Below are 16,841 nucleotides of genomic sequence, written 5' to 3' on the forward strand. Positions count from 1 at the left end.
ATTCCGTTCCCTTCTTTCCCTTCCTCCTGCTATTTCTTCATTCCTTTCCCCGGGACCGTCGCTTCCTGCATTTTAGTCGTTCAGATTTTCTCTTTCTGTAGTTTTTATTAATCAATTTCCCAAAACTGACATCATTAACAGATTTTAAAAGGAAACTTGTTGACTCACTGTAAGTGAGACATAATGAAAATGAAAAAATGCCGAATTCAAAAATCAACGATAAAAAATTTACCAGGAACAAATGCAGAACTCTGTCACCTGGGGCCTCTGAGGTCGCCTTGATCACAGAAGGATGCTATTTCTGGAAGGCACTGTGTTAGGTTTAGATATTTAGCCAGTAGAAAGTGACTCTTGTCTATGATGACTTTGTTAGCCAGTAGAATCCAGGACAAGGACACTGCGAGAGACACACACACACACACACACACACACACAGAGAGAGAGAGAGAGAGAGAGGTGAAAGAGGAGACTGGAGAGCAAGTATTTATTTTACAGTGACAAGAGTGAGGTAAGCCAGGGACACGTGGCAGCCAGGGAGGCAGAGGGTCCCCCTGAGACAGCGCTGGGAGCCCTGGGAGCCACAGCAGGTGCTGCAGTAAGTGGAGCCCCCTGGCCACCCCCTGGGGAGAGTCAGGGGAGTGGCTGGGGAGGGTTTATGCAGGAGATACAGGACAGGATTCTGGGGGACGGTCTGGGTTGTAAATACAAATCTCCACTGAGCCTGGGGGCTGGTGAACCCTTCCAGCGCCCACTGCCCCGGGGGGGACCCCTTCTTGGTCTCCCTGATGAGCTTAAGTAAAAGGTTTCCAGAGTTCCGGCTTCCCCTGTGGTACCTGGAACCCTCCTTTCGTGGAAGGAGCCCCCGCTGGGAAGTGCTCAGAGGCTTTTGGGAATAGGCTTAGGGGGCTGAGCACCTGGGGGAGCACCTGACTGGTGAGGGAAGTGCAGGGCCCCTCCTGTCCCTGCTCTCCTGCAGGTTTCCTAACGTCACCCCTGCAGCCACAGGGTCTTCGAGTCCCTCACACTTGTTTCCTGCCACCTCCTTCCCACCTCCTTGCCTGGCTGCTCCCTCTGCCTGCGGAAGTCCCCCGCTCTTTTGCACCCCTTTAATGCCTGTTATCCTGGAATTTTCCTCATGGAGCCTGCTCAGGTTGTCCTCCTCTGCTTGGCCATATTTCCCCCCCTTCCCCCCCCCCCCCCGNTGAACCCCCGGTGAGCAGAGAGTATGTTTAGATTCGCCACCCCTGTGCTGGTGCCTCCTGGAGACTATAGCAGGTGCTCCCCAAGCGTTTGTTGAGGGAACAAATGAATGAAACAGTCCCCAGCTGTCTGACTGTGCAAATGAATGAACTCACACTATTCCTTTTGGGCCTGACTTTGCTTTTCCCAGTGCAGTGAAGGGCAGGGAATGACAGAATCTGACCTATGTTTTAAAAGGAGAGCGTGGGTAGGGAGGAGTGAAGGTCGGAGAGGATCCAGGGCTACGGCCGGACTGCACCGCCAAGGGCAGGTGGCCGTCCTGGTTGGCAGGATCCCGCTGTTGCCCTGATCAGTGCGCTGCCTTTTCACAAAAGAGCCACCCTTCAGTCCTGTGTTTCACACATTAAAATACATACAGAATTTTTTCTTTAATTTTTTAATGTTTATTTATTTTTGATAGACACACACAGAGTGTGAGCAGGGGAGGGACAGAGAGAGAGAGGGAGACACAGAATCTGAAACAGGCTCCAGGCTCCATGCTATCAGCACAGAGCCCGACGCGAGGCTCCAACCCACGAACCGTGAGATCATGACCTGAGCTGATGTCAGCGCTTAACCAACTGAGCCCCCCAGGTGCCCCTGGAACTTTTAAATTAAAAAATGCTTGCTGTCCCCAAAAGCCACCACAGCGGCCCGATGGCTCATATGCACCAGTCTAGGACACGAAGTGGCCTTGGTCTCAGCCCTGCCCGGCCCACTGCTCCCTCGGCCACAGACACGGGTCACACCCAGAAGAGGCGCCCCGGCCTGCAGAGCAAAGGCTAGCCTCCTTCACCCGGCTTTTGGGGCCTCCACGGCCTGCCGCCAACCCTAATTCCAGGGCTGATTTGCTCTACTTGCCACAGCGCCCATCCACTGCCACCAAACCAGACCATTCCAGGGCTTGCACCCCGCGCCCGTGCCTCCCTGCCTTGGGGTGTGCTTCTCACCTGGAACATCCTTTCGGCCGTAAAGCACCACAGCAGGGGGTCTTGAACACAGGTGTTCGTTTCCTCACAGTTCTGGAGGCTAGAAGCCTGAGACCCAGGTGCTGGCCCGGTGGGTTCCTTCTGAGGCCTCCGCTCCTTGGCTTGTGGACGGCCATCTTCTGTGTCCTCACGCGGTCTTCCCTCTGTGCACTCTGTGTCTCAACTTCCCCCTCTTGTAAGGACACCAGTCAGTGGATGTAGGCTCACCCCAGTGACCTCATTTTACCTTAATCACCTCGTTACAGGCCCTGTCTCCAAATGCGGTCACATTTTGAGGTACTCCTTGGGGCTGGGACCTCAACATATGAATTGGAGGTCGCACAGTTCAGTTCAGAACAAGAGTCTAGCGTAAATGCCACTTTGTCTTCAAGCATCTCGCCTCTCTCGTGCCTCATAGTCCTTCAGCAGACTTCTAACACTCTGTCCTTTGGTAGGTAGGCAGGCAGGCAGGCATTCAGTCAGTCAGTCGTGAGAAATACCCAGAAATGGGTGCCCGGATGGCTCAGTCGGTTAAGCATCTTACTCTTGATTTTGACTTAGGTCATGATCTCACAGTTTTGTGGGTTTGAGCCTCACATTGGGCTCTGCACTGACAGTGTGGAGCCTGCTCGAGATTCTCTTTCTCTCTCTCTCTCTGCCCCTTTCCCACTCACATTCTCTCTGTCTCTCTCAAAATAAATAAATAAACTTAAAAAAAAAAACTCTTAGAGAGGTTTTAAACCTATTTGGGGCACATGGGTGGCTCAGTCAGTTAAGTGCCTGACTCTTGATTTTGCCTCAGGTCATGATCTCACGGTTCATAACTTTGAGCCCCACGTCAGGTTCTAGGCTGACAACACGGAGCCTGCTTGGGTTTCTGTCTCCCTCTCTCTCTCTCCTCCCCTCCCCCACATTCTCTGTCTCTCTCTCTCTCAAAATAAATAAAAAAGGAAAATAAAAAACCAAATACCCAGAAACACTTACTGAGTGAGCTCCTGCTGTGTGCCAGAGATCTGCTCAACGCTGGCTATCCAGAGGTGAACAGTATGGTGCCCAGCCTGAGTGCTGGGTGGAGACAGACAAACCAGCTGTAGCAACTGTGATGCAGTGTGACGGATGCCAACATTAGGAGGAAGGGCATGCCCCCCGGTGCCGGCTCAGAGCCAGCAGAAAGCTTGCTGGGTCAGGGGTCCTTCAGCTGAGCCTTGAAGGGCAGATGGGAGTGGATGGGCTGAGGGAATAGGAAGACTGTTGCACCCAGCAGGGATGGCATGGCATGTGTGAAGGCCCGGACTTGCCAGGGATCGTGGGGCCTTCAAGGAGCTCCCATTGTGGGAGCAGGTGTCTGCGGTGGGCAGAGAGAGTGGTAAGAGGTGGGGCTGGGGGTGGGTATGAGGGCGCAAGAAGCCTGGCGTGTGGAATTTGGGCTTTATCTTGAAAGGGGTGGTGGTGGGAGGGTTGAAGCAGGGGAGGGACTTGAGCGGGCTGCGTTTTAGAAAGCCTGCTAGCTGCGTGGCGGCAGACAGGGGCCATGGCCCTGACTCCGGGTGGGGAAACCAGCAGTAATTCTGATCCCCGTAATGATGTGAAGTGTGGAAATAAGGGGCAGAGGAAGAGAGCTTTAGCAATCCAAGTGACTGGACTTGATGCATGGCCAGATATTTAGGGGGCTAAGGACAGGGATAGGATCTTCATTAGGTTCCTAGATTCTAAGTCCCAACAAATGCTCCCATTTTGAATGCGCACATTGATGACTTTTGCTAAATGTAGACATCCATGGAATCACCACTCCAATCAAGCTACGGAACATTCCCATCACCCCAAAAGCTCCCTTTGTGCCCCTTTACAGGAAGTCAAGTTCCCAGCCCCCACCACTCCTCCTTGAGCCCCCCGGCCCCCTGCCCCCAGCAAACACTGATCAGCTTTCTATCACTCTGCATTATTTTTGCTTCTTCTAGAATTTTGGATCAGTGGAACCATACACCATGTAGTAATTGGTGTCTGGTTTCTTTCACTCAGCATAATGCTTCCGAGATTCATCCATGTTCCATGTATCAGCAGTTCACTCCTTTTTATTGACAGGTATGGATGTATTACAATGTGATGATCCGTAGACCTATGTGTGTGTGGGGGTGGGGTACCTCCACACAGATGTTCAAAAGCTGCATTTTTTTATTGGCCACCTATAGGCGAGTCTTTGGCCCTCTGACCATTTAGGAAGCTTGACGGATCAGAGTCACATTGGGAGCTTCTTAGAAATTCAGAAGCAGCGCTCACCCTTGATGGACTGAGTCAGGCCCCCAGGCATCTGTATTTTTAACCAGCCTCGAAGGTAATTTTGATCAGCCAGGTTGGGGGACCAGGTGACTTCATACAAATAGTAGTTATGGAGGTGTAACCTCCCTAGTCCTGTTTGCTTGTCACTGAGAGGCCATCTCATCTGGACCCCTGGGTGAGACTGTTCTTTCCGGGTGCCGCCCACATCAACTTTAGCTGCCACAGGTCACCTGGGCCATTGATTTTATTCATCAATTCATCAAACAAGACATTTCTGAGCCCTCACCGCATGTAAGGCCTCAATCTAGGTGCTGTGCATAAATGCAAAAGTGACTCAAACTTGGCGCTTAAAATTAGTTGGAGATAAGTGAGATTGACATACACCATCATACAAGAAACGGTGAGAAATGTAAGAGACACTCAGATAGGATGCTTGGAATTTAGAGGCACATCAGATCACTTCTAGCTTTTTGTGCATGTGGGGAGGTGGTAATCAAATACGGTTACAAGAAAAGGTAACATTTGAGCTGGGGCATGAAGGATGGATAAGATTTGTGTGTAAGTGGGGGCGAGGGTGGGAAAGGCTGACCAGGCAGAAGAAACACAAAGAAAACAAGAGAAAAGGCTAGGGGTGGGCAAGGCCCATGCTGCTGGGGGCCAGGGAAGGCCAGCTTGCCTGGAGCATGGAAAGCACAAGTGGGGGACGGGGGAATGAGGTTGGCAAGGTGGGCTTGGGCCCACGCAAGGAGAGCCTTAGATTACATTCATTCAGCCCACTTGAGCTTTGACAAATATGTGCGTAACCACCGCTACAATCAGGATTCACAACTTACCCCAAAATTTCCTTGTACCTTGTACACAGTCAATCCCCTCTGATGTGTATTTTCTAACACATTGAGCAGTTAACTCAGTTCTGACACCATCTACCAGGCGAGAGCATCAGATCCCACATGTTAAGGGCTCAGTCCCACAAGACCACTCTCCCACTCCCTCTTCACCCCCAATTCAGGGCAATCAAGTCCAACCTGCTATAAATCGGAGGTTCCCATAATGCCCTCCTCAGGTTCGGTTAATTTGCTGGAGTGGCTCACAGAACTCAGAAAAACATGTATGTACTTCTACCAGTTTCTTATGAAAGGTATCCTAAAAGATACAGATGAACAACCAGCTGGAGAGGAGCGCAAGGTGGGTCCCAGGCCCTGGTAACCACTGCTCTGTTTTCTGTCCCTATGGTGTTGCCTTTTCCAGAAGGCTGTATAAATGGAATCGTATAATGTGTAGCCTTTTGAGTTTGGCCTCTTTCACTTAGCATAATGGACTGAAAATTCATGCATTGTTTTTGCATGTCACTGAGTACATGGACATTCCACGGTGATAGCCACTCACCATCAAAGGACAGTCCGGTGGTTTCGAGTTTTCGCTGTTATGAACCAAGCCCATGAATCAAGCTGTCACGAACATTCCCATTACAAACGTTTGTGTGAACACGAGTGTGCATTTCTCCTGGATAAATGCTGAGGAGTGGGATCACTGGGGTGTTCTAGTGCAGGTTTAATTTTATAAGAAACAGCTGCACAGTTGTGCAAAGATTCCGTTCGGTTTTGCATTTCCACCGGCATTGAGTGAGGGTTCCAGTTGCTCCAAATCCCTGCCAGCACTCGATATTGTTTTATTTTCTTTTATTTTCTAGCCATTCTCCTAGGCATGTAGCAGTATCTTCTAGTGGTTTCAATTTGCATTTATTTCATGACTGATGACACAAAGCCTCTTTTCATGTGCTTGTTTGCCATCCTGAGAGTATCTTCTTTGGCAAAGTGTTTGTTGAAATCCTTGACCATCTTTTACGGAGTTGTGAGTTTTCTTACCGTTGAGTTGGGTGAATTCTTTATAAATTCAGGAAGCAAGCCCTTTATCAGTGTTGTGTTTTGCAGATGCTTTTCTTTCGATCTCTGGCTCGTCTTTTCATGTTCTTGATAACGTCTTTTGAAGAGCAGAAGTTTTAAATCGCAGTGATATCTAACTCATCAGTGGGTTTTTTTTTTAATTGTTTTATCTTATGGTCATGCTTTTGGTGTTACAGGTAAGAGATCTTTGCTGAACTCAACATCACAAAGATTCTCTCCTGTTTTCCTCTAGTATTTTTCTATTTCTATTTGGGCTTCACATTTTAGGTTGATGATTCGTCTTTACCTACCATTTCTTATGCACCAGATGCTGGGCCCAGAGCTGTGGGATCACGGAGGATTGAGAATGAGTTCTTTGCTCAAATGTCACCTAGCCTGGGGAGTTGGGGAGACAAGACAGAAGAGTGTGAGGCTCTCATACGGGGTGCTGTGGGGAAGCAGGGGCCGGAAGCTGGGTTTTACAAGGACTGTAGGAGTTAGGCTGAGATCGGGGAATCAGGCAGGGGTGGGAAGCCTGTTGTTCCGGGTGTGGAGTGGCCTCGGGGAGGCCTGGAAACTAGATGATCCGTCATTGGCTGTGCTGGGTCTGAGCCCGAGGCACCTGGAAGGAGTGGGCAGAGCAGGAAATATGCCTTAGCCGGAAACAAAGAGAAGATGGGGGCAGCTGTACAACACGGCTCTTGCTCTGTGGTTTTGAGGGACGGGGGACTGTCTTCACTGAAAGCCAGTCAGACCCCACTGTATCACAAAGCCCACCCCAAGGGGGCAGCTGCAGGGCTGTTCCCTAATTGTCTCCAGCTCCCACCCTCGGACAGAGCACAGAGCTGTTGCTATACCGCCGTTCCCATAGATTTTCATCTGGGGACGGTGCAAGGGACGCGTAATGACAAGGTAATCCCAGGAGCAGCCTGCAACATTATCCCTCGTATCTGCGGCTATTGTATATATTTAAAACGCAGTACCAGGAGCACTCCGTGCTGGGGAAAGATAGAGCATATTCCAGGCACTGAATAAATTAACCCCACAAAGCACAGCAGTAGCTTTCATTAGCCAGCTGGCATTACAGGAAAATAGCTGAAGCCTGTGGGGTAGAAAAGAATATTTCAGGAATGCAAAAAACAAGAAATCAGCCGCATTCACTGATTTAACTTAATCCAGGAACAATAAGGGAATCCAGCGGAATGACAGACGCTCACAGCCTGTGTGAAGGGACAGACTTCGCCCGTTACTCAGAGGGGGTGCGCACCGTGACTCTGGGGCAAACCAGGGTGACTGCAGGCAAGAATCAGCTCCCTGCCCCTTCTGAGCCTGTACAAGCTCCAGAAAAGTTCTATCTTCCCCATTTCTTTTTTTAAAGTTTATTTATCTATTTTTGAGAGACAGATGGTGCGAGCAGGGGAGGGGCAGAGACACAGGGGGACCGAAGATTCCAAGCAGGCTCCGCGCTGTCAAGGTAGAGCCTGACACGGGGCTCGATCTCATGAACTGAGAGATCACGACTTGAGCTGNCGTGAGATCACTATCTGAGCCGAAACCAAGAGTAGGACACTTATCGGCCTGAGCCACCCAGGTGCCTCACTTTCCCTCATTTCTTTCGGGTGGTCCCAGGAGTGAACACAGACGGCTCACAGGCTCAGGTGCTTTGAGGCCTCTCCCTTCTCCCTCCACTGCCCCGGCCTGGGCACTTCCTCCATGGCTGTGGCACCCAAGGCCTCGCTGCCTGCCATCTTGCACACACCTCTCCGTAGCTCCTGGGGCCACAGAGGGGAACCTACCTCTCCCGCCACCACTGGTCCCTGTCACCACCATGGGTTTTTTGTTTTTGTTTTTCTGTTTGGTTTGTTTGTTTCTCTGTAGCTGGTAGGTGCCAGAGAGCCAACGACCCTACACAGTGGGAGCCCTCAGAATTTCTTGAATTTCCTCAGAATTTCAGTGTTACGTTGATGGTCCAGTTCCTGCCTGTCTCCCTCATCCCCAGAGGCTCTTCAGTTCCTCAGACAGACTGTCAGGGCCCCTCACTCCCCAGCCTTCTGACTGGTCACGCCTGCTGGGCCACAGCCCTCAGTGTGGTTGGGACCCAGTCTAGACCCTGCTGTTCTGAACTCTTCAACCTGTCATGACTTTGGGCTACCTTTTCAGAGTAATGTCGCCATCGCACAAGATCCACTTCTACCTGGTGGGTGTCCTTTGTGAGTCTGTCAGCAACCGTAAGACTCTGCAGGTACCACATGAGAGGAGACCACCATCGGTGAGCAAGAAGCCAGAGAGAAACCAAGAGCAGCCTTAATTTTTCCCCTACATATAGCCCTTATTTTGCCACGGTCAAAATTTACTTTATTGTTTCTTTTAATTGGTTATGCCCCCCCTCCCCGCCCAACACAAATACACGCTGACAGACACCAGTGGAGACAACGCGGGCCCTTGTCAGGCGAGCCCCTCCTCCCTTGGCGTCCTGGGGGGCACCCCGTCTCTGACGCAAGACACAGATGAGTGAAGAGAAACAAGCAGAGGTGAACACACATCTTCAGGGGGAAGAGAAACTCGGCTGTCACGATGAAAGCATCGAAGGGGAAGTGAGCCCTTTGGGGAAGTCCCGCCACCGCCACTGAGGAGCTCGCTGCCGCCATGGTGTGGAAGGGCTCTCACCTCTGATCACAAGTGGGGCGCGGGTGGGATTCTTCTCCCACAACTGCCGAATTGGTGAACCGCTCTCTCAGCAAGGGAACTCGAGAGACGGCCCTCTGTGGTTTCTCTTGTTGAGTCTCATTTCAGTGCCCCGCGTGGTGCGTGGAGGCCACCTCGGCCGGTTTTGTAGAACTGGTACTTCTCTTGGGCAGAAGGCCAGGGTGGCTAAAGTAGAGTGAACAAAGAGGGGGCGGTGGCTGTGACGAGGGGCCCTACCTCTCTCTCTCTGTGTGGAGGGGGGCTGCTGTCACACAAGGTCCCTAGTTTGCATCTGTGCTCAGCAGTGTCGGGGAAGGATCCGTGCCCTCCCTCCTGGGCCTTGGCTGGGCAGGTGCACCAAGGAGTGTTGGAGGGCATGGGGGTTCCGCTGCACGGGTGGGGCGGCGTGCCCCGCCGTCCCTGCCGTCCCTGCATTGTTCCTGGAGGAAGTAGGACAGAATGAGTCAGAACGCGCCTCCCTGTTGCCTTGGAAGCTGTGTCGCTGACATCACGGGGCTTGGCCCCTCGTCCCACCTGACTTGGGGCCCCATTTACCACCAAAGACACACAGAAGGCTGGATGAAAGACAAAATACGGAGACCTGCACCTTTACACGACTGGGTCCCTCAGTCTGTGGTTATCACCGGCTGCCGCTAAGCATCTACGTAATTTCATTTATTTTTGTGATTCAATTAAGACGTCTGAAATCTTAAACCAGAAACATGGAAAAGTATTATTTACCATGACTGTGAAACTAAGATGCATACCAAAAATTTAAGCAGCCACCCTTCAGGAACAAGTCCAGGAAACAAAATGAAGCAGTAGGTGATTTTAGACGTTTGGTACCAAATAATGTTAGGAACGATTTCCCAAGCATGTTATAAGTCAATTAGATGAATTTTTATAATGCGAGTGCTTATACGTCGACATGAATGTTATTTTCAAGGTAATGATCCTGGAAGGCACTCTATCTGTGTCAGTGGGTTTTGCATCCTGAAATCCAGCTTGGGGATTAGATTTCCCCCCCAGTTGTTGAAAGAAATTTTAAGTCTCACAGGAAAAAGGTTGGGATGGCTTTATAGTTCTCTGTTTTGTTTTTTTCTCCTTAATTCCACGTGTCCTCAGTGATGATCCCCATTTGTAGAGGCTCACGCTGCCTCGCGAGGGAGGGGCAGGGAGATACCTGCACACGTTTCTTCAGTTGAAAGGCAGAAGCTAAATATGCATTTTAGCAGATGTTTCTTGAGCACCTACTACGTGCTGCCCCAGTGTAGATGCTGCAGACAGCATGCTGCCTGAGGATGGTAAGGCCCCGCTGTCACAGAGCGTCCATGGTGGCGGAGGGAGGCAGGTCATCAATGACAGGCATAGTCTTAGTTTGTGATGAAGGCTCTGAAAAAATGAACAGGAGATTGTGGGGTGGAGTGGAAGAGCTACTCAAAATAACAGGAGGAAAACCCCTCTTGAGAAGGCGTGTTCCTGGGGCGCCTGGGGGGCTCAGTTGGTTAAGCATCTGACTCTTGACTTCAGCTCAGGTCATGGTCTCACAGTTCGTGAGATCGAGCCCCACCCTAGGCTCTGAGCTGACAGCATGGATCCTGGTTGGGATTCTCTCTCTCTCTCTCTCTCTCTCTCAAAATAAATAAATAAACTTTATTTATATATATATTTTTTAATTTTTTAAAAATATTTTTATTTATTTCTAGGAGAGAGAGAGAGAGAGACAGTGTAAGCAGGGGAGGGTCAGAGAGAGAGGGAGACGCAGACTCTGAAACAGGCTCCAGCCTCTGAGCTGGCAGTCAGCACAGAGCCCGACGCGGGGCTCGAACCCACGAACCGCGAGATCATGACCTAAGCGAAAGTCGGTCGCTTAACCGACTAAGCCACCCAGGCGCCCCTATTTTTTAATTTTTTAAATGTTTATTTTTGAGAGAGAGAGAGAGAGTGTGTGAGTAGGGGAGGGGCCGAAAGAGGGAGACACAGAATCTGAAGGAGGCTCAGACCCAGACATGGGTCTTGAACTCAAACTTGTGTGTCGTGAAATCGTGACCTGAGCTGAAGTCTGTTGCTTAACTGACTGAGCCACCCAGGCGCCCCTAATAAATAAACTTAAAATAAAAAGGAGGAGTGCTCTTGAGCAGAGACCAACTGAGGGGAAGGGAGCCCACTCTGTGAAGAGCTGGAGGAACAGTCCAGGCGGAGGGAACAGTGGATGCAGAGCTCTTCATTGGGAACTAGCTGGTCATGTTCAAGGAGCTGGAAGCCACCCATGGGACAGAGCCGGGCAGAGCTTCGGGACTGAAGTAGGCCGGGCCTGGAGGCCAAGAGGCTGGGGGTGGGGGCCAGGGGGTGCTGATGCAGCCTCCAGAGGAGAGCCCAGGATGGGAGCAGGCTGCGGACAGCGTAGGAGTGCCAGAAGAGAGCCACAGAGTTTTCTGGAGGTTTAGAGGCAGGAGTGTTGGAAAGGGGATAGAACATTCCCAGAGGGAGGTGTCTGGGTGAGTGCCCCAGGACGGGAAATGTGAAGCCGCTGGCCAGATGGAGAAGAGCAGGATGGGTGGTCAGCGGGGCTTGGCGGGGCCCAGCTGGCCAGTCCCTTGAGCTGGAGCAAGGAGGAGCCGGGGGCCCAGGGCTTGGGTTCCCGGCCTGAAGTGGCACAAACTGGGTCCGCACCGGGGATAGCGGACTCCTTGGCCCCACTCGTCCCTGGCTCTGAAGCATGGGTGACAGCAGCTCACTCACGGGGCACGCAGGAGCCTTCGAGTAATCTCCGGCAATCACTGCATGCCGTGCCTGGCACGTAGTCAGTGCTGATAAATGTTAGCTTAAAAATAAGTTAAGGGGCGCCTGGGTAGCTCAGTTGGTTGAGTACCGACTTAGGCTCAGGTCAGGGTCTCACAGTTCGTGAGTTCGAGCCCCATGTTGGGCTCTGTGCTAACAAACAGCTTAGAGCCTGGAGTCTGCTTCGGATTCTGTGTCTCCTTCCCTCTCTGCCCTTCCCCTGCTGATGCTCTGTCTCTCCGTCTTTCAAAAATAAATAAATGTTAAAAAATAAAATAAAATAAAATAAAAAAGTTAAGATGAAAGGTTTTGAGCAGGAAGTGATGACCCCAGCTGAGCTTTTGGGAGTCTGTCTGGAATCCGGGGAAGGGATGAGCCTCAGGAGGAAAGCGAGAGCTGCTACCCACATGGCAGGCATCCCACCTCCCAGCCTGCGCAGCCCCGGGGAGGACCCACGACGCCACTGAGGTTTCGGGTCCGGGAGAGCGAGACAAAGGCCAGGCCGAAATAGAAATGGGGAAGTCGGGTGGGGGGAGAGCTGGCTCTTCAGGGTCTGTGCTGTGCACTGTGCTGGGGTGGCCACGCACAGGCAAAGGCCAGGAGGCTGCCCCCCCGGGGAAGGTCCCACAGGCCAGAGACCCTTGTGAGGCCCCCTGAACTGGGAGAAGTTTCTAGAGGGGAGACTGTTGCCTTCCCTTCAGAACGTGGCATCCAAGTTGACCCGGCCGACGGGACCAGGCGGGTGTCCTGGGCTTCCTGTGTTTGCCCCTCCACGTCTCCTCTGGGTCTCTCACTTCCGGGGAGCCAGTTAGCAGCAGATTGGAGGGAGAAGGAGGGTGAGTTTGCGGCACTTCTTGCCCCAGGCCCCTCCCAAATGAGCCTCCATGGGTTGGTTGCGTTTCTCTAGCGAGGCCACAGCTTCTGTCTTTCGGTCTCTGGGCTCCAACAGCTTCCTCCCCTGACTCCTGCGGGCCTTGTTGGGGTGGTAACGTCCTGGCCCGGGGGTTCTGCACCTTCCCTGGCTGCTCCTCCAAATCCTGCCCACACCCTTGGCTCCAGATGCTTCCACCTAAATAGATCTGAAAGTCTCCACTTCCCTCCTACACTGCAGTTCTTGTTTGTTTTGTTTTTCTTACCACATTTAAAAAAAAAAACTGTGGTAAAGTACACATAATGTGAAATTTATCATCCTAGCCGTTTTTAAGTATTATTAAGTACAGTGGCATTAGGTACATTCGTGTTATTATGCACCATCCAGCCACAGAACCGTATTTACCCCATAAAACTGGGATTCTGTACCTATTCAACAGTAACCCCCATCCCACTCTCCCCCCGGCCCCCTCCTTCGGCAGCTACCATTTTACTTTCTGTCTCTATGAACTTGACTTTGTACGGTATTTGTCTTTCTGACTGGCTTATTTCGCCGAGCCTAATGTCCTCAAGGTTCATCCTTTTTAAGGCTGAATCCCATCCCACTGGCCATATATACCACATTTTGTTTATCCATTCAACCATCAGTACCTACTTGGGTTACTTTCACCTCTTGGCCCTTGTGCTTAGTTGTTCTATGAACACGGATGTAAAAGTATCCTGTTGAGACCCTTCTTTCAGTTATTTGGGAATATATCCAGAAGTGGACATACCAAATCATACGATAATTCTATTATTTAATTTGTGAGGAACCGCCATACCATTTGCCATAGCGGGTGTGCCATTTTACTTTCCCAAGAATAGTACCCAAGGGTTCCAATTTCTCGACATCTTCTCCCACGCTTGTTATTTTGTGTTTGTTGCTGCTGTTTGTCGGAGCTATGCTAATGGGTTGGGTGCAGTATCTCCTCGTGGTTTTAATTTGCATTTCCCTGATGATTAGTGATGTTGAACAGCTTTTCATGTACTTATCGGCCATGTATATCTTCTCTGGAGAAATGTCTATTCAGGTTCTTTCTCCATCTTAGATCCTGTTTGGTTTTGTTGTTGAGTTGTAGGAGTTTTTTATATATTCTGGGTATTAACCTTGTCTTCATCTGCTCAGCCTGACATAACAAAATACTACAGACTAAGTGTCTTAAACAATAGATCTTTCTCCCAGTTCTGGAGGCTGGGAAGTCCAAGATCAGAGTGCTAGCTGTTTAGTTCTTTGCGAGGGCTCTTTCCTGGTTTGTAGATGGCTGCTTTCTTGCTATGTCCTCACGATGTCTTTCTTCAGTTCCTTTTATTTTTTATTATTATTATTATTTTTACTGTTTTTATTTATTTCTAGGAGAGAGAGAGAGAGACAGCGTGAGCGGGGGAGGGTCAGAGAGAGATGGAGTCACAGACTGAAACAGGCTCCAGGCTCTGAGCTGGCAGTCAGCACAGAGCCCGACGCGGGGCTCGAACCCACGAACCGCGAGATCATGACCTAAGCGAAAGTCGGACGCTCAACCGACTAAGCCACCCAGGCGCCCCTCTTCAGTTCCTTTTATAAGATAACCACCAATCCTATCAGATTAGGATCCCACCCTTATGACCTCATTTCATTTTAATTTACCTCCTAAAAGCCCTGTCTCCAAATACACTAACACTGAGGACTAGGGTTTCAACATATGAATTTGGGGGATGTGGGGAACATCATTCAGTCCACAGCAGAAGCTCTCACCAGATAAATGACTTGCAGGTATCTTCTCCCTGAGTTGACTTTTTACTTTGTTGATTGTGTCCTTTGATGCACAAAAGTTGTAAATTTTGATTTAGTCCAGTTTATCTGGTTTTTTCTTTTGTTGCCTAGGCTTTTGGTGTCTTATTGAAGAATCCATTGCCAAATCCAATGCCACAAAGCTTTCCTCCTGTGTTTTCTCCTAAGCATTTAACAATTTCAACTCTTGTATTTAGGTCTTTGATCCATTTTGAGTTAACTTTTGTTTATGGTGCAAATTCATTCTTTTGAATGTGGATATCCAGTTTTCCCCAGCACTCTTTGTTGAGAAGACTGCCCTTCCCTATTGAATGGTCCTGGCACTACATTATCGCTTTTATTCTTAGTTACCCTTTGATAGATCTTTTTAAACTATTTCTATAGAAAGAGCTCTTGAAGTATTTTGTTTCCATCTCCTTTTCTCCTGCCTTAGCTCATTCACTTAAAAAAAATTTTTTTTTAATGTTTATTTTTGAGAGAGAGAGAGAAAGAGAGAGTGAGCGAGGGAGGGGCAGAGACAGAGGGAGAAAGAGAATTCAAAACAGGCTCCAGGCTCTAAGCTGTCAACACAGAGCCCCACGCAGGGCTTGAACTCATGAACTGTGAGCTCATGACCTGAGCTGAAGTTGGACGCTCAACCAACTAAGCCACTCAGGCGCCCCTTGTTCACTTTTAATTCTTTGACGTCAAGCCACATTATAGGTAAGGAAATAACTACAGATTAGTGGCCATCCACTCCTTGGGATGTCGGCTTCTTGGTTCAGCTTTGGAGACAGAAGGGTGGCCCCCCAGCAGTGATTCTGAGCTTTCTGTCTCAATATAGCTCCCAGATTACAGCCTTTCTCTAGGGCCTGCATTTCACATTCAGTGGCCCGAGTCCTCCTCTGAGTCTTATCCCAGATTACACCTTGTTTGCTCTGGATCCTGACTTGTGGCAGCATTTCATGGTTTCTGCGGGTTCTTACTCCATTTTTTAAGTGTTGGGGTTTTTTGGTTTTTGTTTTTTGGGTTTGAGATGGTGTGGCTAATGATGTACAAAAGCTCTTTTCCATTTAGATTTTGGTTTATTACTTCTGGGCTCTTGTTTTCTTTCAGTGACTTCTGCTGATGAGATCAATGTCAGCGTGCTCTTCTTCTAATGCTACGTGGAAATCTGTTCTTTGCCTTCTTTACTGGGAAGGAATCTAAGGCCAATGGGATGACTTCTCATTCTGAGACCACAGGAAATAATAAACTTTGAAAAGTTTCCCGTGGCCTCCAGCTGAAATCTGGGATTCCCTTGGCTGCTCCCCCGACAGATTCTCAGCATTAACATTTCCGTGTTGGATGGGAGACGGACCAGAATCCGAGGACTCTTACTGCTTCCTGTAGCACTGAGTTTCCAAACCTTAACCGCTGACATTTCAGGCCAGACGTTTCTTCATTGTCGGGGCTGCCCTTTGGATTGTAGGATGTCGGGTAGCATCTCCAGGTCTATGCAGTAGCACACCCCAAGTTGTGACAACCAAACACGCCTCCACACATTGCCAAATGCCCTGGGTGGGCAGGGCCATCCACCCACGCACACCCACCCCAGTTTACAGCTAACAGACCTACTGTTGAGGAGGTCAAGAGCAAACTCAGCACATGTTCTGAAAATCCCAAGCTAGATATTTTCAGCATGGTCCTCCCTTCCATTCTGTTTCCTGCCGAGTCCCCTGGTGATTGAGCTATGTGAACATTCTTATTTTGTTAGTTCTCAGACTTGAATGCTTCAGCTTTCCGTTTCCTGCTGCTCATTGTACTTGTAGTCAAGACCTCAGTGCCTCTCCCACTCGCCGACACTCATTATTTTGCTATCGTCCAGAATGGTTTCCCTGTCGCCCTTCTGTTCTCTTGCCTTAAAAAGGTCATAAATCTGAGGCCCCGAAACGGCCCTTCCAACACAAGTTCCGAGGGCAGCGATTCAGCAGCAGAGTAATGTGTTTTTGAGTGAGTGGGAGACATGTGCATGGGCTCTGATTTTCCCCGGAGCCCAGACACCTAATCATATTCCTAAAATAGCTGTTACCTCCTCCCTCCCTCCTCCCCTCCTTTCTCTTTTCTTGTCTACTTTATGCCTACTTTATGCCACACGATTTATGAGTTATGGTTTAAATAGAAGTCTTAACTCAGTTTTGGAAAGGAAAGAAGCTTGGTAAGAAAATACAACTTGAAAAACACCCCCAGGAAGATGCTCATCCCACCCCTGCGGGAGTGGGCTCCTAGATTTAATTGTAATTCCTTTATCAGCTTGATCCTTTGAGAAGGTTCAGGAGGATTTGCAGGAAGGAGGAATTAACAATAGAAGCC

The sequence above is a fragment of the Crocuta crocuta genome, unplaced genomic scaffold (genome assembly GCF_008692635.1).
Source record: "Crocuta crocuta isolate KB4526 unplaced genomic scaffold, BGI_CrCroc_1.0 scaffold139, whole genome shotgun sequence".
Classification (NCBI taxonomy): domain Eukaryota; kingdom Metazoa; phylum Chordata; class Mammalia; order Carnivora; family Hyaenidae; genus Crocuta; species Crocuta crocuta.